We start from the raw sequence: 22,972 nt of genomic DNA, 5'->3' as shown, positions 1-22,972 counted from the left end.
TAGACTCAGGAGAAACATAAGAAGGTAAACATTAAAGACTAACTATAAAAGACTTAATAAAGTACAAATCTTTACTTCTTATATGGGAAATGTTTTCATTCCTTGAGGAGCTTACAAGCACATACATAAATAGAAGGCTTGGAGTTGAGTTGAGTTTGATAGGATGATCCTAAAAAATTGAGTAGAAAGAGGTAAAATGGAGCCATTATCTCGTACAAATGAGGAGTGAATAGAAGATCTTGCTACAGTGGAGGCAGGTAGTGCTGGAACCTTAGTGCTGGATTAAAGAGGGAATAACACATACATTTAGAAGGGTATAAAAGCCCTTTTAACTTACCAAGAAATGGGAGGGTGAGGAGATAGGATAAGGGAGGGGTTTTTTAGAAGGGTAGATAAATTAAGGGATAGTTAGATAAGGGGAAAGGATAAGGGAGGGGTTCTTAAAAGGGGAAGAGAATAAGGGAACGACTCTTAGAAGGGTGTGCAGATTAGGGAACTGGAGGGTAAGGGGAGAGGATAAGGGAAGGATTCTTAGAAGGCTTGTGGATTGGGAAGACTAATCAGAAACCAATTAGATGTTTGAGGAAGAATAGGGTAAAAAGAGAGGGAAAGAAGGATAAACAGTGACAAAAAATAGGATGGAGGAAAATGCCCAACTAGCAATTATAACTTTGAATATGAATGGGATGAACTCACCCATAAAACAGAAACAGATAGCAAAATGGATTAAAAACCAGAATCCAATAATATGTTGCTTATAAGAAACACATTTAAAAATGAGAGGTACACATAGAGTAAAAATAAAGGGCTGGAGAAGAATTTATTATGCTTCAGTTAATCAAAGAAAAAAAAAGCAGGTTTAGCAATCAGGATCTTAGGTAAGGTTAAAGCTAAAATTGATTTAATTAAAAGAGATAAACAGGGAAACTACACTATGATAAAAGATACCATAGCTATGTAAATAATACCTATAAGCACCACATGCCATAACATCCAAATTTTTAAAGGAAGATCTAAATGAATTACAGATGGAAATTAAAAAGTCTCTCTTTTTGCCAATGATATAATGATATAATTGGAAAATCCTATAGATTCAACTAAAAAGTTAGTTGAAACAATTAATAATTTTAGCAGAGTAGCAGGACATAAAATAAACTGATCTAAATAATCAGCCTTTCTGTATATCACCAACAAAACCTTGCAAAGAGACAGTAAGAGGTATTCCCATCTAAAATAATATCAGGGTGGATATCCAGTAAAAAAAAACCCAGAAAACACATGAACAGAATTATAAAGCACTTTTTTTATACGAATAAAATCAGACTTAAATAGTTGAAGAAATACTAATTGTTTGTGGATGAGAACCAATATAATAAAAATGACAATTCTACCTAATCTACTCATTCAATGCCATCCCAATTATTAAATTACCAAAAATTATTTTATTGATCTAGAAAAAAATAATAATGAAATGTATCTGGAAGAACAGAAGTCAAGACTATCAAAGGATTATTATTTTTTAATATGAAGGAAGAAGGTTTAGTAGTACCAGATCTTAAACTATATTATAAGGCAGTAATTATCAAAACTACCTGGTACTGGCTAGAAAATAGAAAGGTGGATCAGTGGAACTGAGTAGACTTATAATACATAGTGGTAAATTATTGTAGTGACTTTGTGTTGGACAAATATAAAGATTTAAGCTTGGGGGATAAAAACACTCCATTTGGTAAAAATTGTTGGGAAAACTGGAAAGCAGCCTGGCAGAAATTGAGTACAGATTAGTATCTTAGTCATGGGTGGGGAACCTGCAGCCTTGAGACCTTCTAGGTCCTTGGGTGCCACCTTTTGACTGAGTCCAAGTTTTACAGAACAAATACTTCTATTAAGGGGATTTGTTTCAGAAGTTTGAATTCAGTTAAAGGGCTGCACTTGAGAACCTAGAGGTCCACATGTGGCTTTAAGGCTGCAGGTTCCCCACCCCTGTCTTACACCAATTACCAGGCAAGGTCAAAATGGATACATGACCTAGATATAAAAGGAGATATCATAACAAAACTAGAACGTGGAATACATTACCTATTAGACTTATGGATAGGAAAAGAATTTATGAATAAGCAAGAGATAGCATTGTGGGATGTAAAATGGATAATTTTGATCATATTAAATCAAAAAGGTTTTGTACAAATAAAATCAAGGTAGCCAGATTAGAAGGTAAGCAGAAAATTGAAAAAAAAAATTATAGACATTTTTTCAGATAAAGATCTCATATCTCTAATACACATAGAATTTTGTTAAATTTATAAGAATATAAGCCATTCCCCAATTGATAAGTGGCCAAAGGAGATGAATAGGCAGTTTTTCAATAAAGAAATCAAAACTATATTTAGTTATATGATTTTAGAAAAACATAGAAAGACTTGCATGAAATAATGAAATGTAAAGTGAGCAGAACCAAGACAAAGTTGTATGTAGTAATGGCAACATTATTAGAAGAATAAATGTGAAGAACCCAGTTATTCTGAGTACTAGAAATACTCACTTTATAGTGAGTATAGGACCTATGAAGGAAGATGCTGTCCACCTCCAGAGAAAGAACTGAGTGATAAATAGAAGGATGGATAGTATGGTTTTACATGTATTTATAAATCTGTGTCAAATAATGACCGTCTCCAATGTGGGGTGGGGAAGGAGGGAGACAGTTCCAAACTTAAAATGTGACCAAAAGCTAAATAGATGATCACATCCCTAAGTGGTCTTTGCCTCCTCAAACTATCGCAGATATATATCCATTTACCTGTTTGCATCTCTAGTACAATATACTTATTGAGGTCAGAGGCTACTTCACTTTGGGGGTTTTTGCCCCAAGACCTTGCCTGTGACTTTCATGCAGTACTGACTTAACAAATGTCTGCTGAATGAAGAATGTCAATGTGGTTTCCCCCTTCACTGCTTCTGTGAATGCACAAGTCCGGGTTATATTCAGAGATTTTATTTTAAAATCTGTAAGCTCTCAAACCCTGATACATTATGGACTAACCCTGGAATGTGTGTTCTGGGGAGGGAAATGGTGCCCCTTTATAATTAGAAGTGCTCCTTTAGCTCCTTTATAATTATGACTCTACCTGGAAATCAATCACCTTCCCAGAAAGCACCATCCAGCAGGCACTCTGCTCTACACAGAGCACTTTGGCCAACTGGAAACACAGGACCTGAGACTGTATCCCCAGCCTCTAGCAAGCCTGAAATGTGGATTATGCCAAGCCCTTTCCCTGCATCCCTGGCTGTGAGGTGCATGAAGCAGACCTGCATAACAAATGAGCTGATCTGTTTTTCTCTGTTCCATTATTTATAAATTAGCAGAACCCAGGGCACAGAGATAGATCTGCTCATTCCTGACCACCACCTAGTGCATCATCAGAATAAGAATTGGGAAATGAGGAAGAAACAGCCCAGATGCCCCCAGACAAGGGCTTCTTAGAGACAGCTCTTTGCCCAGGCAGAGGAATTCACTTAATGAAATAGCGATTATTAAGTAAAAACTACATGCCAAGCACAGGGCTAAATCTGGGGATATATAGAAAGGCAAAAGACAGTCCCTGACCTCAGGGAAGTCACAGCCTGAATATAGACTGGTCATGCAGATGGGCCCCATGCCCCATTGATATCTTCATGATGTCAGGGGGAAATGAGAAGGCCCCCAGCAGGCTGTGTGGCTTGTGTGTGATGAACTTTGGGGAACAAGTGGACGACAGTGGCAGAAGGCAGATGGACACTGAAAGGCTGTGACCCAAGGCACTGGAGGAAATACGCACCTGGAAAGGATCACAGATCTATCAGAGACCTCCAAGCTGAGCACACTTCCCAATGGAAGGTTCTTCTTATGATTTTTCATGGTATCCAGGTGACCCCACATTCTTGGAGGTGGTACCGCAAGAACTCAACTTGGGCAGATCTGATTCTTCCATCTCTTCTTATTCTCTGACATGTTGCAGTCTTCACTTTTTATTGTTTTGAAGTTGTCATTTCCATTCCCGGGTGTTGGATTCATCCAGGCAGCTTTATTAAGTGCCTTTTCTATACCAGGCATAGTGCTAGATAGCAGAATCACACACATACACACACACACACACACACATGCACAGAGACACACAAACACACACATACACACACACGCACACATGGCCTTGCCTTCAAGAACTTAAATTTTTATTAAAGGACGATAACAACATTTACAAGGATAAGTAGACTCTTGTTTGAGAAGCCAAATGACTTTTTTCTTTTTTTCACAAAGTAGCCCACCTCTAGGAAATAAAGCTCACCTCACTTTACTCTCTGTTCCCCAACAGAGCAGGCTAGCTCAGTTTCAAAACTGCAATGAAAACACTCGGCTTTTGCCATTGGCTGGAAGAACGGATGCACTTTTCTCCCTTCAGAAGAACAAAACGGTCTCACGGACGTGGCCCGCAACAAGCGTGTGTTAAGTACCTACTACGTGCCAGGCACTGACTGGCTCTGAAGTCAGTGCTCTGTCCACTGTGCAACACTGCCGTTATGGCTTTGGTCTGCCAAAGAGATGACTCTCATTCTCTCTTTTCACCAATGGCAGGAACTGAGATACCAGGCAGCCAGAAGCCAGCCAAGGACAGCTCAAAACTAATGAAATCAGCACCCAGAATGCAGGGACCCTGCTACAGACTGGGTCAGGCCACATGGTTTTCCTTGCTGCCCACCCCACCCTCCCTCATACTGATCAAACTCACACACACACTCACTCACACTCCACACACACACACACACACACACACACACACACACACACACACACACAATCCTAGGCAGCAGCCAGAGGACACAGAGCATCATCACAGAGTCCCAGAAACACTTCTGGAAAAGTGTCGATCACTCATTTTTTTTAGTGTTACACATACACACACACTGAAAAATAATGAAGAACCCAGAATGACTCCTAGGTTGGGAGACTGAGGAACTGGGAGGAGAGCGTTGCTGCTACAGAAATAGGGAAGGCAGGAGGGGGCGAAGGTTTAAGCGGAAAGATGCACCTCAAAGTCATAATTCCCACCATTACAGGCACAAAGCCCTGGGGCATGAGAGAAGTCCAGGAGGCTCCTGTTGCTTCTCTGTAACAGGACGGACCTGGACTAATGGTCTCTGATGCATCTTCATCTTTGCCCCTTAGTCCTATGACTCTTTGTGACATAAATGCCCACTGGGACAAGATCTTTCCTCACAATCAATCCATAAACAGTCATTAAGAACCTTGGACTCTACTGTGGGGTCCCCAGCTCTGACAGGTAAGCTTTTACCTTGTCTTGCCCAGACACACCTTTATACTATTTCCCAGCCATCTACTTGCCACACCCTCCACATAACATTGGAACTCCCTCCCAACAAACAGAGCATTTGCCACCTCTCAGCAGGCACCTCACCAGGTCGCCACTCTCTCTGCTTTCCAGCCCTCCTTCATGCATTGCCTTTCTCCATTGGGAGGGTAAATTCTTTGCCTGGCATGACAGTACATGCCTACAATCCCTGCTACTGGAGGCACTGAGGATGACAGGTCACTTGAACTCAGGAGTTCAGAGCTGCACTTGGGCTAAAGCTGACCTGGCATGTGTGTGTGTGTGTGTGTGACCAACATGGCCACCAGGATGTCTAAGGAACAGTGAATCTACCCAGGTCAGAGCCAGACCAGACCTAAGTTTCTGTGTTCTGCATGCTTGCATTTGTAATGTCAGCCCTTAGTACAATGCTAAATAGAAGAGGGTTCCATAAGTGCTTCCTTGAACTTGGTCTATCTCCTATGTGCCAGTCACTGGGCTGGGCAGGTGCTGAGGATTCAAGTGTAAAGAATGACATTCACTGCCTACTCACAAGGACTGGCCACTTAGCTTGGCCCCAGAAATGCCTGGGGCATATAAAGGTCCTTCTTCTATACCCTTCATACAGATCTCTTATTCATTTCCCTCTCATGTGAGGACTTACTACAACAACAAGCCTTCTCCTCCCCTCAAAATCAAGAAAACACAAACCAATCCAATATGGAGAAGAAAGCCTTGTGTGGCTGTGTCTCCAGGATGTGAGAATTGTTTTTACAAGGTGAGAGAAAAGATGCTTCTGATCCATCTGCTTCCCTCATCAGATATGGGAGCCAGCTGTGGGCATGGTAACCATGGTGCTCTATCACCACACTGCTTTGGGAACTGAATTCTGGGATGCCTATTCCCTTAAGAAAATTGAACTGCCACCCAAACCCCCATGGGGTCTCTTGTGTTTGCTCTCACAAGTGGGCTCGCTGACCACAACTGCATCCTAAGGTCCAGAAAAGGGGCTGGATCTTAGATTTGAAAAGGACATTAAAAGTGTTTGAGCCTGACCTCCCACCCACTGTAGATAGGAATCACTTCAGTAGCATCCCTAACAGAGCCCACCTAGCCTCAGCCTGAATACCTCTCGAGCTTTCTACCTCAAGCAGGCCGTAAAGCCTCATCTGGGCTGCAGCAAACTTAGGGGGCTCTCTAGGGACCAGGCTGGGGGAAGGCACAGCAGCATGAAAGGGGCATAGTAATAGCAAAGAACTAAATACAATCAGCTAGGTTAATGTTGCCATGGTTACCGGAACACAGGCCAGCGGATGTTCTGTTAGCAAAACAGCCTGGAAACAATTGAGCGGCAGAGAGCTGAGGGCCAGACTGCAGGAGAGGTCATCCCAGCTACCAGTGATCAGGTCAGTCTGGGTTTGGGAGGATGGATGGATAGATAGAGGGAGAGAGAGAGAGAGAGACAGACAGACAGGTTCATAGATACATCAATTGATACATAGACACATAAATACATAGATGATAGCTAGCTAGCTAGATAGATAGATAAGGGGGGTTGGGTGGCAGAAGCAAGTGAAGTCAGATAATCCAATCTATGCAGTGTTTCAGGCAGACAAGATTAGCAGGATGATTTGTAGCCCTTGTGGACCTCAGGTGAACTCCTTCCCTAAAACCTTCCCCTATTCCATTGCCTCATTTAGAACCTTGGACAAGGCTAAGTCACAAGCTAGAATAGTAGTAACAATAAGAATGACAATAACAACAATATTGCTATGGCACTTCAAGGTTTGTGAAGTACTTTACAAATATTATCTCATTTGATACTCATAAAAAACTCTGGGAAGGAGGGGCTATTTTCATCCCCATTTTGCAGATGAGGAAATTGAAGCAAATAGAGATCAAATCATTTGGTCAGGGTCACATAGTCAGTTAGTGACTGAAGCAGGATTTGAACCTAGGTCTTTTTGACTCCATCCACTTGCCATCTGGTGAGGATGACCTCAGGTGGCTGTTCCTCTGAGGCAGACACAGTAGCCATCAACAGGTCCTCCTCACCCGGATACAGGATCATGACTTTCTCAGCCACAGCAGCTGTGAAAGATCACCCAAGTAACTGAAGATGCTCAGTCTTCATCAGCGTCTACCTGGGCAAAAGTCCATGCTTGAATAAAAGAAGTGAGTTTTTTGACCAGGTTCCCCTAGAAATAGAGCCTTTTTTCTCTTGTCTCTTCCTCATATACACAGAGGTATTTGGAATTTGTATTCAGAGTCAGGGCAGCATTCTCTGGGAGGACTGGGACTTCTTATAAGGGTGGGACAATTCGTGTTCCTTGGGAGTTCCAATGGGTTATTTTAGACCAGGAGATTCTGTTTCGTCTAGAAAGACTCCCACTTGCATAGCCTTGGGATCTTGGTCTTCAATGGTGCCATTTGCCTCTGCAACAGGACATTAGGGATCCCATGGGTGGGGATACTGAGAGTGATGGCAAACTCAGTACCTGTCAGGGCAGTTCATTTCACTGTTGATCAGCTCTGATTAGTACAATTCCTACTGCAACAATTTTTCATGATGAGTCCCAAGCAGCAGCTTGCAGTGCCTGATCAGTCTGGTTCTGTGCTCAAGCCCAACCCGCTACACGCACATGCCTGTCTTTCCTTCCATACGACATACCTCATATGTTTAAACTCTTGGCTGGTTCCCATTTGCATTTGCTCTTCCACTGCTTCTTCTGCACTGTGGTGTCCAGGACCCTCATCATGCCGGCAACAAGCCTTCATTATCCTGTCCGTCCCCTTCAGAAAGCCCTCTCAGTTGCCAACATCCCTCTTTCAAAGAGATTCATTCCTTTGGATAAAAACTTTGGCTCTGATCACTTTTAAAACTCCCTCTTGCCCCTTCTTCCTCCAATTCAAGACAGACAGCTCCTTATGACTCATCATCCATTTCTACCACAGTGTAAATGAGTTGAAAAATTCTTTCCCAAGAGCAGAATTTTATGGCAGGAAAGAAGGAAGATGTTGGGCACTTGGGAAAAGAGCGAGGAAAGGGAGGAGACAGTATTATGTGGCTAACTCTGATGTTATGTTTACCTATTTGTAACCTGAGATAAGACTGATTCTCATGAAAATGCATTCACCTGACAATTATATATTGGAATATGGGAAAGGTGACCAAGGGCTTACACAGAAACAAACAGTCCAGGAGCCAAAAAAGAGGCTAATGAACAGTGATCTAGAGCAGAAAGAGGCTGGTCTTTGGGGTCAACAATCTGGATGAAATCCCATCCTGCTAATTGAAACCTGTGTGACTATGAGCAAGGCACATGACTGTGAGCCTCAGTGTCCTCCTCTGTCAAATGAGGAAGGTAGATTAGAGTCCTTCCAACTCTAGATCTCTGTTTCTGTGATTGAACCCATGAACCTGATCACTGAGAAGGGACCCAGATCAGAAGGAAGGAAAGTTACAGAGGATCTGGGAGAGGAGGATATGAAAGGAGACCTTCGAATGGTGATGCTGGAAGGGGCAGTATAGGGGAAGTGTAAGGAAGAGGCACCTTGGGCAAAGCATAGAGCCTTGCAAGAAAATAGTTGCTAAAAACAAATTATAGCGTGCAATTAGATAACCCATGGAGTTAGCCCAATAGTACAGGTATCCAAGCCAGACTCTGAAGATGGGCATCAATCCAGATTGGAGAAGACATAGCTAGCTACTTTATCTCTGGGATATGCCAGTGCTCTCAGTGACCTCCTCCAAGCTGCTGGCTACCACAGGGGGACAGAATTATGCCCCAAGATTTTCCTGGTGATGCTGGAGGGCTCTTAATCCTAGAACACCACTTTCTCGATTGTTAGTGAACCAGAGGGTGATGAAAAATGTGTGTATATGAGAAGAACAGGTATTTTTTTTGCCTTATAAAGAAATAAGCTAGCCATTGCGGGGGGGGAGGAGGGGGAGAAAGAGAAAGAGAGAGACAGAGACAGAGAGAGAGAGAGAGATGAATAAAAGGAGGTAGACAGGAAGGGAGAAAGGAGAGAGAGGGAGACTTTACACAGCCCAAGTACCCCACAGGCACACAAGAAATAGGAAATAAAAGACAAAGCAGAGGAAGTCTCCAGGTCATTGAGTGGGTCTGTACAGAGTGTTTGCTCTAAAATACGGAAGAACAGTGGTGGTTAAGTGGGACATAGCCTTGACAGAAGAAGCAATGATGAAGAGACAATGGCTAAGGCATGAATTCTCCCGACTGTTAAGTGAAGATCTCTAAGGAGGTGAGGAGCAGTGACTTGGGCGGCCCATCTGCTCTGAGGGTTGATGTCTCCCCCGAACAAGGGGTCAGTAGGAAGGGCACACGCCCAGAGCTCACAGAACCGACTGCAAAGCCCCAAGGATTGGAGCTGAGAGGCAGTGGTCCATCCTGAAGCCCAAACAAATTGCGGCTGCAAATGTCAGGCTTGCTTTCGGAGCTGCGACAAATTTAGACGGAATTGTTCACCTGTACAGAACTTGCAGGGGGCAAAGAGAAACCCGGGCCACTGAACCATAAAAAGGATCCGTGTGCATCACAGATTGACTTTGAAAATCACATATTAACATTATCCATAGTTTATTGTTATTTTATTTTGTTAAATATTTCCCAAATACATTTTAATCTGGTTTAGGTAACATTTGTATCTCTGTTATGAAAAACTAACCTCCAAATCGGGAAGACCTGGGCTCACCTCCTTCTTCTCCATGTCCTGTCTGTGTGATTCTGAGCAAGTCATCCAGCCTGAGTGGGTCCCCAACAATCACTCTCTGAGACTCTTAAGCTTTCAAGGTTTTTTTTTAAGCTTTTAATTCTATTGATTTGCATTAGTGGAGGGAATTTTCACCCTAGAAGTTCCCTATAAGACTCATGAAATCACAGTCTCAAACCTCAATGAACAAATAAATGAATGAATGAAAAAATAGGAAAGAATATACTGGCCATGGCCATGTTTAGAGCTCATGTGAATGAACAAGTGGATTTTTAAAGACGTGCATTCTTCTCTCAGAACACAGCAGAATTTTCTGGGTACACATAGCTTGGGAATCTAGAAAGCTTTCAAGCCTGGTTACAAACAGAGAGGGTTTGGCAGCTTTTCAAGCTTTTTCCCATTATTAAAAAGAAGAAAAAAAGACAAAGCCTATTGTAGTCAGAGGGGGAAATAGAGGGTTTTCACCAACGGCTAAATTCCTTATTAATTACATTGAGGTGAGGAAAGTCCCCAGTGTGTGGGTCTGTGTAACTACAATCAATCTGTCAGTTTTCCTAAGGACATGAACCACTAACAGCTCCAGCTGGCCCCCAGTGACTCCCTGAGTGTGTGTGTGTGTGTGTAAAGAATCTCACAGGTCTCCATGGATACAGACATTTTCATGCTAAAACGCATTCACTCTCCTTTTTCTAGCTTTTGGAGTCCTGTAAACACTTGTAGTTTAAATTTTTAAGCAGAAACTAGACCTTTTACAGACAAAGAAGAATAATTAGCCTTCCCCAGACTGACAGTCAAAAAACACCCCAAAACCAAAACCATTCAGAATCCCTGCCCTGCTCCTGCTCTGCACTGATGTGTGCTCTGCAGCCCTGCCACCAGCCCCTGTTCTCCAGCCCCTCCCCTCAGCCCCTGATCTCCAGCTCTCCAGCCTCTGCTCTCCAGCCTCTGCCCTCCTGCTCTCCAGCCCCTGTCCTCCAGCCTCTGCCCTCCTGACCCTGCTCTGCAGCCCTGCCACCAGCCTCTGCTCTCCAGCCTGTTCTCCAGCCTGTCCTCCAGCCCCTGCTCTCCTGCTCTCCAGCCCCTGCCCTCCAGCCCTCACTGGGCTGTTCACTCTGGCATTTCCCAAATGGACCTCAGGTTCTAGGCATCACTTGGATGTCTCAGGCTTTTGGTCACAGAATTCTAGACTCTTGGGGCTGGAGAGAATCTCATCCACCAGGGCCTGAAGAGAATCTGCACTGCAACCCACTGCACACTGGTCCTCCATCCTTCCCAGTGGGGAACTCAATACATCTCATGATGGCTCGTTCCACATTTAGTTCATTCTTTTTGTTAGGATTTTATTTCCTGACATTGAACCTCAATAGGTCTCTTTGCAAGCTCCCCCTCCCACCATCACTCCTGGCACTGCCCTTGGAATGAAGCCAAGCAAGGGTCAGCCCAATTGCCTTATCCTTCCACTATTTTAGCACACTCCTTCAGCCCCAGTCTCTTGTTCTCCATCTGTTTGTAACGCCTACCTCTGCTCTCACCCCAGCAAGCTCCATGCTTACACTCACCCACGTTAGCATGCTTCCTCTCAGAAGAAACACTCCCAGAACATACTTTCACCATGACCACAGACTCCCCTTCCATTCTACAATGCTCACAGATCCCTCTCCTATCTCTTAAGCCATAGTCGGCATATGCCATCTAAGGTTCCTAATACTTTGCCAATCCTCACTACCAGTTCTTGGAACTTGGCAGGAGATGACAGTATACACTTCCACAAAGGGACATACCTGCCCCCCTCAGCCCCACAGTGTCCCGGGTGACTGACAGGTGCCTTCAGAGCTGTGTTACTATGTATCACTTAACCATTAGATAAAGCTAGGATGTCTTCTTCCCTTTTATTGAGCAGAGGGAGCTGAGGGCTGTCTGGGTACCTTTGCTAAGGCTGCATCACCCATCCCTCCTTACCTGGTGCCTGCTGCTCGGCTTTTCAAGCTTTGATCTCGGGGCACCTCAATCAGGCCTCTTTCCACCCAGCTGCCCCAGGGACTCAGGCACACCAACACCTTTTGGTTGCTATCAAACAAATGCCAATACTATGAAGCTAAGGAGCAACCTGTAGCATGCAGCAGGTGGTGTATTTCATCATAAATTCCTCAGGGAACCTGATTCTGGGTCCTTCTCACCTGCAGACTGAACAGGAGAAAGGCTTCCATAAGGAAGCTAATCAATGAGGACCTTTCAGCTCCCCACCCCAAACCTCACAGCAAACAGGGGCGGGGGTTATCTCATCTCTCCCTTGGCCAGTGTAGACAAAGCATCTTTGCTCTTGTGAGCAAATTACTCCATCACTTTGTTTCAGGGAGGTAATAATACATTCTGCTTTCTCCCTGGGAAGATAGTAGGAGTTGGGCAGGGACTACACCTGTGATGTCATTGGCATGGGAACTCCCAGGTGAGGAATTGCCTTCTTCTCCCCCTATGCATACAGGCACCTTCTCTGCAGCCTTGGAGTCTTAATGCGGTACCTAAAAATGAAGTGACCTACCCAGGTTCACAGAGACAGGTCTCGAACCCAGGAATTTCTGGTTTTTTGCCCTGGGAGAAATTATAGTTATTTCCATATTTCCACAGAATCATAGCATCTCACAGCTGGAAGGTACCTCAGAGACCACTGAACACAACCTACATGGTAGATTAAGAATCACTTCTCCAACAAGGGGCCATCTGTCTTCCACTTGAATTGCCCTAGTACTGAGGAACTCATTACCTGCCAAAATAGCCTTTTCCACTCTGGTACAGTTCCTCTTCAGTGGAGCCTAAACTGGCTTCCTTGTGTCCTTTCCCCCTCTTTTCTAGTTCTGGGCCCAGGCAGAACAAACCTAGTCACTTTTCAACCCTCACAAATGGCGGTGTGGCAACTGATGGAACTGACCACTGGTGAGTGGAATTCATGACACACCGACAATAATTCAATCGACTTCCAAGGTCTAGTTCTTTCACCTGAATAATTATGGAGCACACATCCTGGTCACATCCATGGGGCTAATTTCTCATTCCTCCCCTGTGGTCATTTGAATTCTCCAGAATTCCTCCTCAGCTCACCGAGGGGTGATTAACACCACCCACCTGCTCTCCAAGTTCCCTTCTGGCTCTCCTAAAGCACAAAGACTTCGTTTCTCCTACAGCGTCCTCTCACACTCTGAACTGCATTTTCTCTGAGCCCAGCCCTTTTCATCCATACCTGGCAGGAATAGAGCAGGAAAATTACAAGACTTATTTCATTTTAATTCTGTTATGAAGCTTTTAATCATAAATGCCCCCCAAACGAAAAGACAATTTATCATCCTCCCCTACTGCGCAACCCTCCCTGATTCATGTTCATGAATCCATCTCACCGAGAGAAGACTGGATGATTAAGAGTCCGATTAGAGCAAGCAGATTAACCTGGCAAACATCATAAATTTCACTCCTAAGCAGGGAGGTTTTCTAAATGCTCGCAATAACTGCCCTGTGTAAAATCACAAGCCAGCCTCTGCCTTCCCTGATGACTCAATTGAAATCCACTGAGTCTAGGGCCATAAAGAGAAAGGAGGCTTATGAATTTTCTCATTGGGAATTTAAAGAGGATTAGACAGGATGTGTTTCTAACTGTAAATACATATTTAAACAGGAAAGGATTAAAAAAAAATCTTCCTTCTCTCACATGCACAGATCCCTCTGGCTGTTTCTCCAGTGTCCAGATCTAGAACTCCAGGAACCTCCCTCAGCCTTTTATCAAGTGAGAAGAGAATGTTGGAGATCCTCTCAGTTCTGACATTCTATGGTTCCATGAAATCAGCAAGCCTGGGCCAGGTTCATCCCCAATTTTTTTTTTAAACAGCAAATGAATTCATAAAAGGCCCTGAAAGGCATCAATAATTCATATGCATCAAAAGGCCTTGGTTTCTAAATGAACCAAGGTAAACCCCAGAGGTATTTCTATTTCTCTGAGTTGCCTGAACTGGAGCTCACCTGTCTTGAATTCAAATGAAAATGGAATCTGATTCTTTTGTGGAAAAAGTACATCTGTCTAACCTAGAGGCTAATTGTGGAGAGAGAGGCCACCACATGTGAGAGGCAGTGCAGCATGGCAGAGAGGCCTGAGTCTGAAGCCAGAGGTTCTGAGTTCAAGTCATAGCTCTGGCACTTACTTATCTGGGCAGCCCCATCGAGGCCACTTAACTTATCTAACTCTCATTTTCCCTGTTTGTAAAATAAGGGTGTCAGACAGGATCAGACAAAGGTCATCTCAGTGAGAAAAAAAAATCATATCTTCATTAACCCCTAACTGAAATGTAGCATTTCTTTCAATGATGAACATAGGGGACCAACATTAGTCTGAGGAGGGCGGAGGTGAAGGATTCACCCAACTGTACAAGTGGTCCCTTATACCAAGGACATTGAGAACTGTCAGTCCCAAGGAACTAGTGCTTAAGGTTCCTTTCAGTTGAAAAGCTGTCATCCTAGGGTCTTACGTGAGTTTCTTCATCTGTAAGACCAGGGGCTTGCACTAAGTGACTTCCGAGGTCCCTTAGAGCCCAAGATTTGGGATCTGAAGTGCTTTGTGACTCAGTTTCCTCCCCTATAAAGTGAGGAAGTTGGACAAATGATCTCCAAGGTTGCTTCTGACTCCAGGTCACCGATCCCATCTCTGAAGCAATGTACCTTATAACCAAGGAGGAGAATAGAATTGATAAATGTCATCCAAGAATTGTATATGGCAGACAGAGTAGATGGGCTGGTTCTGTAATGGGAGCGAGCGAAGACATGAATTCCAAGGTGGAGGGCCTGAGCAGTACCCTCCCTAAAATAAAGAGAAAATAAGGAAGACTTCCAGCATGCCAGGTGGACCCACTGTGGCAAACATTGGCTGGACCGAGACAAGAGTGGCCTAGGCTGGGCAGGCATGGATGGATGTCATCAGAGGGAGCTGCTCATGAGTGAGATCACAGAGCCATCAGTGTCCTCCCAGTGATGCCTTGTGGCTATGACCAGGGGACTAGCCCAGGCTACCAAAGGGAAAGTGCAGATGACCCAAAGGGCAGGGAAGAGAGGAAGTCAGATGCAGTGGATTCCTGATGATGACCTACAAGCAATAAGTGGAAGTAATGTCATTCAGGAAATGTATGATGGGAATGGTTGGAGGTGGAGTGGGAAGGAGAGCCATAGGTCTGGAGTAAAGGGGAGTAGATGGATTGATTTCTAGGTGGAGAGGTCCTTAGGGTCATCCAGGAATAGCTAACATTTCTACAGCACTTTCAAGTTTGCAAAGTAACTTACAAATACTCTCATATTTTATCCTTACAACAATTCTTTGAGGCAGGTACTGCTATTAGTATTTCCAAATGAGAAAGCTGAAGCAGACTGCATTAAGTGAAGTGACTTGCCCAGGGCCACATATCTGCTAAGTGCTGAGGCCAGATGGGAACTCCCCAGGTGCAGGATGATGTCTAGATACCTCTAATCCAACCTTCTCAGATATTCTGAGACCCAGAGACGGTGAGCAATCTGTTCAATGTCACACAGCTGACCGAGCCAGGATTTGGACTCAGATTCTGACTCTAGGTGCAGCCCTCTTCCCACTCCAGTGAAGCCTTAGAGGCTTCTACCCAGTCCTTTGTCTCTCTTCTCCATGATTTGGACAGGACAGCAAAGGACAGAGAAGCCACAGAAGGCTGTTTTAAATCTTGATACAATGCACCTGTGGGTTGTTGCTTTTGTTTTAAAGTAGAGGAGAGAGAGAGTCAGCAGTCTTTCCATCTCAATCTGAATTCATTTTTATAGGGAGAATTGGCTGCCTGCTACACATGCCCCTCCCCCAAAGCACATACAGGCACATGCAGACTGTATGATGCCGGCCTTAGATGACGTAATGTGACTCCACCCACAGGCTCTGACTCCTGGCCGGGTCATGTTCCCTTTGAATAAGCTTTGTGGACTCACAACTCTCTGTACAACCTCTCCTTTAGATGGCCTCTCCTCTTCTGGGCAGAGGTGGGCAAAAAGAGAAGCCAGTGCCCAGAGAAGCTTGCCTTTCTGAGACCATTAAGCCTGTCAAGCTGACCTCTAGGAATGTTCAGTTTTATCTAGAGCCACCTCTCTTCCAGGGAGCAGGGAAAAGTGAAGAAGGTCTGGCAGTGGGGGGCGGAGCCCACTCTGTAGTGACAGCGGATTGGGCTGTTGAAGGGACTCCATTTAGGGGAACAGGTAGAGTCCCGGAAGAGAGGGCTAGAACCCAGGTGCCAGCCCTCTGATGCTGACCTTCCTCAGATCCAGGAGGATCCAGTAAAGGGTAGGATCCAGGGCCCAGTCTTGGGCCTCCTGGGCTGCTGGACGGGGAAGTTGATTCAAAGGCTGCTCACTAGTACCTATGACCCTGGGTGCTGGGGTCTTTGGGCATCTGGCCAGTGCGCCAGGCTGGCCTGAAGGGGTTCCTCCGCCAAGGAAGCCTCTGCTTGGCCCTCCTTTGGTTTCAGGAGCCCCTCCCAGGGCCACTATTCCCTGGAACCTGGTGAGACTCCCCACCCCCAGGTTTGTAGTTCACGTAAGCAGAGTTGTGGGGAAATCTTGACCACGACCCCGCCGTTCCCTCCTCTTGGTGGTGGGAGGGGGAGGGAGGCTCAGCCGGGACTCGGGTCGGTGGAATATTGACCCTTCTTCCCCTCACTGTCGGGAGGGAAGGAGGTTGATTGTGCGCACTGACCCATTGGTTCCCTCCCCCCCCACCTCCACCTTCCAGCTTTCAGGCTCCTGCCTCCAGTAGAGCAGATTTGGGGGTAAGAGAATTGGGTGGGCTTGATTGGTGGCAGCCCGCACCATAGGTCTCCCCTGAGTTGCTGGTCTCCTGCCCCTGAGTTGCTGGTCTCCTGCCCCTAAAGCCAAGAGAGCAAAGGACTAGCCCAGCCGAGGAGAGATGGGGAGGGTCTGGTGGGCTCGGGCTGTGCCCACACGGCTGTACTCTCTCTGAGTGTGAGTGCGCGTGTGCGTGTGTGTACATACGTGTGTGCGTGTAAGATCACTCTGTCGCGTGCTCGTTTCTCTGTGCGCTCCCATCTTGGCATGATCTTTCTCCGTAGGTCTATGTGTGCATGAGCCCCCCAGCCTGGCCGCCGCTGCCACCTGGGGGCCAGGTGCGGCTACGGTAGGTGCGGTGCAGGGGCGGGGCTGCCCGCTGGGTGCCGAGTGCAAGGTGAGGCAGCCGGGTTTGGGGCTCAGGCGCCGCCTCCCCTCTCTGCTCTGCCCACAGGCGCCCGGCCCCTCCCGCGTAGGAGCTTCGTCCCGGGACTCAGCCGGCGCGACCTTGCGGTGCAGGCAGAGGGAGCGCCGGTGGATGCGCATAGGCCCAGGGGGAGCTGCAGGTAGGGCCGGCTCCTCCTCCTCCCGCCAGCCCGGCCTCAGCTTTGGCTTGGCGGCGTGGCTCCGCTCCTCCAGACAGGGCCGCATCACCAGTCCCACCAGAGGAAGAAAACTGGCCCGGCTTCCCCTGGCTCCTGTCCAGGTGTGCGGGTAGCGGCTTTGCCTGTGGCACTGGAAGCTGGGGTCCGCCCTGCCGTTACGGCTGTTGCTGCTGCTGCTTCACTATTGGGGTGGCGGGGAGGGAGCACGGGACGGGGAGTTCTTATTCAGGGCGTCCTGGGGAGCCAGAAGGCGCAGGCATTGGCTTTCTGGGCCAGGGGCCAGGGCTTAAATGGATACCACACTTAGCAGGGGCAGATGACCTTCCATGCCCCGTGCCAGAAGGCTGTAGACTTGGCACTGAGGAGCGCCAAACGCTCCTTTCTTAGCTTTGCAGCATTCAGTGAGCTAGGGAATGCAATCAGTGTTTAGCCCCTCGTTACAGATGAGGAGGAAAGGGAGATGAATCGAGTGACTTGCCCAGGCTCACACAGAGGCCGAGTGCCCGATGTGGATTCAGCCCCAGGTGTTTGGGTGCCAAGTTCAGGCCTTTTGATCAAGCTTGCTTCTGCCTCTAGAATAACTCTTCTTTGACTGCTCCTTGGCAGTGTCGGTGAGAATCGAGATTACCCTGATTTTAGAGAAAAGAAACAGGCTGTGCGAGCCGCAGGGTTACACGGCCATCAGAGTCTGAGGGCGATTTCGAAGCCTTATTCCTCCGGTCCAATTCAGAGAACGTGGAATTCGCCCACCTGGGACAGAGAGTTTCGGGAGGATCATCTGGCCTCGGGTAGAGAATGCCAAATGTCTGGAATCCGTGCAGGCAAAGGGGGTTGAGGAAGCCAGCTGGGAGCAGGGTAGGGGGAGCATGGGCTGGAGGGCTTGCCTCTGTGTGAGAAGAGACAGATCTAGCGCCCTCCTCCTTCCCTTCCCCCACCCCCACGTGGGTAGGGCATAAGGGCTGTAGGCTGGAAGGCATCATGGACTTCAGAACCCATTGGGCCGGCTGTCTCTACCCACGGAAGAAGCAGTTATCTTTTGACACGTCCCTGGGGCTGCCACTGGGCTAGAAACAAGGAGGTCTGTTTGGGTGTAGTAGAAAGAATCATCCCGCCCCCCCCCCCAGATTCTAGATTGGATTTATCTTACCTTAGTTACTGTCAGCTTGTCAAGCAAATGATGAAGTCCCACTCAATGGCAGCCCACAGCCACAACCCCATTCAGCTTATTATTTGGTTTACCTTTGGCTGATTTCTCCCACCGGTTCTGTTATTTTATATGCATTTGTGTGTCATCAAAGAGTTAAACCTGGTGCTTAGAAAAAGGGAGGAGGAGACATGGCCAAGATGATGTAAATGACCCAACTTCTTTGTTTTCTTTTAATGAAAGGTAGAACCTGTCCTGGAGACTGCCTGGTAGTGGGTATAGTTCGCAGAGAAAGATCTAGATTCAAATCTTCTCGGTCAGTTACTAGCTGTGTGAGCCTGACCCAATGACTTAAGATTTCTGAGCTTCACCATCTCCTTAGGACTTATCTTCCTTCAGAGATATTTTGCCCCTTGTCGAAGAGTGTGTCCTCCCTCTCCCTTATGCCAACAAACAGCCTCAGTTTCCTCATCTGAAAAATTAGGAGGTTGGGTCATTAGAAGACCCCTCCTGTCTTGCTCAATTATAACTCTCTGATTTCCCAAATAACACCTCAATACAGCTGGCTCCCTTTGGTCATGGTTCTTGGGAAGGAAAGGGAGCAAAGATGCCTGCACCCTTCTATCCAGACCCTTTCACTTTCCCTGATTTCCATGTTAGCTGACCTTGCATATTGCTGCTCCAGTTGGAAGGGAGAGGAGCATTTCAGCACTAAGGTTGTCTCTCGGTTGCCCAGAGCAGCTTATCCAGTGTGTTGTTGCTCCATGCTGCCCTCTCCAGGCCTCCATGCCCCTGGAGAAATTCCACAAAAGGGTCACAAGCTGAAGCTTGTGATTAGCACTCGCCCCACCAGGTATTCTAGGGACATTGGAAGTCATGGATCCATACGAGCAGGGGGTGTTCAGGCGTCATATTGGGCCCAGGTGCGAAAGTCACCACACTGGAAAGCACCTAGAAGCCAGCCAGCCTATATATGAAATATAGACACATATAAATGCACAGGCATCCGTCTTGGCTACCACATCCCACAGATGGCCCATGCCTTTTCAGAAAACTTGAGTTTGGGGGAACGGTCACCTTACTCAAGCTCTTTTGTGACTGACTCCCCCTCATTGCCTAGCCTGGTTCTGTCCTCTGCTAGAGCAGAAACAATCTCTCCTTCACATAACCCTTCAAATACTATTATCCACAAACACACATTAAGCACCTACTGTGTCAGGTGTTGTGCTAGGTGCTAGGGACACAGAAGCAAAGAAACAATCCTTATGTTCTGTTAGAGAAAAGAATACATGTGCATACATGCTGTCTCCCCTAATAGCATATATAGGGATATAGATACACACATGTATATGCATATACATATTAGGTTTTTATACATCTGTATGAATATATCCACATATAGGTTATATATATATATACATATATAGATAGATAGATAGATAGATAGATAGATAGATAGGTAGATAGATTAAATATATAGATATTAGAAAACTGTTGGTTAGCTGTGTGACCCTGGGCAAGTCACTTAACCCCAATTGCCAAAAAACAAAAAAAAAAAGCTATTGGAATAGTTTGGGTGAGAATAGATGAGCATTTGCTCCAAGGAGATGGCTCTGAGTAAAGATAATGGAACATTTTTGACAAATGTCACACACAGAGATACAGCAAAATTTTGCAGCATTGACGTGTGGGTTGAGGGGGAGGTATCCATGGTCACTCCTAGGTTGTCAGTGTGGGTGAGTGAAAGGAAGGTGGTATCCTCAACAGAAAGAGGGAAGTCTGGCGCAGGGGATGGTTTGCATGGAAAGATGAGTTTTGTTCTGGATACATTGAGTTAGAGATATATCCAGGACATTCACTTGGAAATGTCTAATATGTCTTCTCTAGGCTAAAGAAGACCTGGTTCTGGCAATGAGTAGATTTTCTTGATATCCAGACAATATATGATCTCTTTCCCTTATCCTAAGTTGCTCCATTTGAAGCTCCTAGATTGGACAACAATAGGTCCCTGCCCAAGAGCTTAGCTTAAGAGGACCAAGGTCTCCCATTGTGTCCTGAACCACCTCCAGTCATCCAGATGAATATCTGGTCACTGGACCCAGATGGCTCTGGAGGTGGAAGTGAGGCTGGTGACTTTGAACAGCCCTCCCTGACTCAAATCAAAGTCAATTGCAAGTCATGTCATCACCTCCCCAATGTCACAGTCCTATTTGAGAACAGATAAACACAGCAACAATCCAGCAGGACTGACTGTTCCACTCTCCCACTTTGTCTTTGAAAGATATCAGAGACATAGGGGTCCAGGATTGAGCTTGGAGTTGGAATGGAGAGAAGCCAGTCAGGGACTCATTAGTTGTATGTCCTTGGGCAAATTTGACCTCAGTCTTAACTCCTCTGCGCCCCAGGCCTCTTATCTAAAAAATGAGCAGGATTGAACTATATAATCTCTTAAGCTTCTGACTTTACATTCTCTGACTTGGGAAGGATTGGACTGGGTTGCTCATGCTTTCATTGCTAAAATTCTGTTATTCTAAATACCTTCTTCCCATTCTCAGTTTATTCACCCATTCAATTTAACACATATTTTCATGTGCAAATGTTCCTGCTGTGACATTCCTGGAGAGGCACTGTAAAAAGATGTCTGGACTTGGCATCAGAAGAGCCTGGTGTTTGGATCCTGACTCTGATATGTCCTAGCTAGGTGACTTTGGATAGATCATTTACCCTTTAACATTCCCTTTCCTGATCTGTACAATGGGGCTGGAAGAGAGTGTCTCCAAGGTCCCATCCTGCTCTATTGTTCTGCAGTTCTGAAGTTCTGATGAGCTATAAGTTAGACACAGAAACTATATTAACCATCATAAGAGAATGAGATGAAAGCAACTAGAGGTAGTAGAAAGAACAAAGGATTTGGAAGAGGAAGACCTGTATCTTAGACTCAGATTTAGAGCTAGAAGAAGGGACCTTAGAGGTCATTGAGTCTTTATTTGAGAGAAGAGGAAACTGAGGCACAGAGAGCTTCAATAACTTGTCCAAGATCACCTAATCACTAAGGGGAAACACTTGAATTGGAATACCAGGTCTGGGTGGAGCCAAGATGGCGGAGTAAAACCAGTGACTCGCGTGAGCTCTCCCTCAAACCCCTCCAAATACCTGTAAAAATGGTTCTAAATAAATTCTAAAGGAGCAGAACCCACAAAAAGACAGAGTGAAACAAATTTCCAGCCCAAGACAACCTGGATGGTTGATTGGAAAGGTTTATTGCACTGGGCTGGGAGAGGAGCACAGTTCAGCTTGGGCACACGGGAAAGACCAGGCCACAGCAAACTTGGAGCAGCCCTCAGAGGACTGAATCACAGGCAGCTGTGGCAGTTTCCAGACATCTCAACCCATAAACACCAAAGACAACTTAGAAGTCAGTAGGAAAGGTCTGTGACTGAGGTGAGAGAGAAGCTTGGTCCCAGCTCCAGTCCTGGCACAGCAGTGGTGGCTGCTTCCTGAGCTCTCAGCCCACAGACAGAGGGGAGATTGAGTGGCTGACCAGAGGGGGATTGCAGGGATCTCTTTGCTGGTGCTTACGCAGCAATCTCTTGCTTTGCCTGTGCTTAGATCTAGGTCGAAATCCTGAGTGGTGGGCCTGGGTCGACAAGGAGTGCTAGCGTGGTGGAGCTTGTAGTGGTAGTAAAGAGAAAATCCTCCTCACAGTTATATAAGGCAGAAAAGAGTGCTTGTGATCACTTATAGACCAGAGCTCAGACCAAGAAAGGAATAAACACCTTGCCCTTGATCATATCACCTTGGAAGAACTGAAAATTTACAGATCCTTAGAAGCATCTCTGAAAACAGCTGCACAAAACCCCCAAAGCTTGCGACAGTACATTCTTCACACTGGAAGCAGCCCCTTTCTTAATGAAGAGTTTAAAACTCAAGTAATTGTCTGGGAACATGAGCAAACAGTGCAAAAAAATAAAAACTCAGACCATAGAATCTTTCTTTGGTGACAAAGAAGATCAAAACATACAACCAGAAGAAGACAACAAAGTCAAAGCTCCTACATCTAAAGCCTCCAAGAAAAATATGAATTGGTCCCAGGCCATAGAAGAGCTCAAAAAGGATTTTGAGAAGCAAGTAAGAGACATAGAAGAAAAACTGGGAAGAGTGAAACAAGAAAATCATGAAAAACAAGTCAACAGTTTGCTAAAGGAGACCCAAAAAACCACCGAAGAAAATAACACCTTAAAAAATAGACTAACCCAAATGGCAAAAGAGGTCCAAAAAGCCAATGAGGAATATTGGGTCTGCTTCTACCTATCTGTGTC

General features: G+C 45.8%; 1 protein-coding gene across 6 annotated transcripts in view; it reads left to right on the top strand.

The window, feature by feature from the left end:
• Positions 1-6,672: 6,672 nt before the first annotated feature.
• Positions 6,673-22,972, top strand: part of PLAAT1 (phospholipase A and acyltransferase 1) — a 28,296-nt gene continuing 11,996 nt past the window's right edge. The window contains exon 1 of one of the 6 annotated variants that reach the window (XM_078147447.1): positions 6,673-6,748. The gene's annotated coding sequence lies outside the window, so the exon portion shown is untranslated. The other 5 variants (XM_078147449.1, XM_078147448.1, XM_078147450.1 and 2 more) reach the window with 5 other exon arrangements.

The sequence above is a fragment of the Phascolarctos cinereus genome, unplaced genomic scaffold (genome assembly GCF_003287225.1).
Source record: "Phascolarctos cinereus isolate Bilbo 61053 unplaced genomic scaffold, phaCin_HiC Scaffold_7;HRSCAF=346, whole genome shotgun sequence".
In the NCBI taxonomy this organism is placed as follows: domain Eukaryota; kingdom Metazoa; phylum Chordata; class Mammalia; order Diprotodontia; family Phascolarctidae; genus Phascolarctos; species Phascolarctos cinereus.
This window is presented reverse-complemented; position numbering and strand designations above follow the sequence as displayed.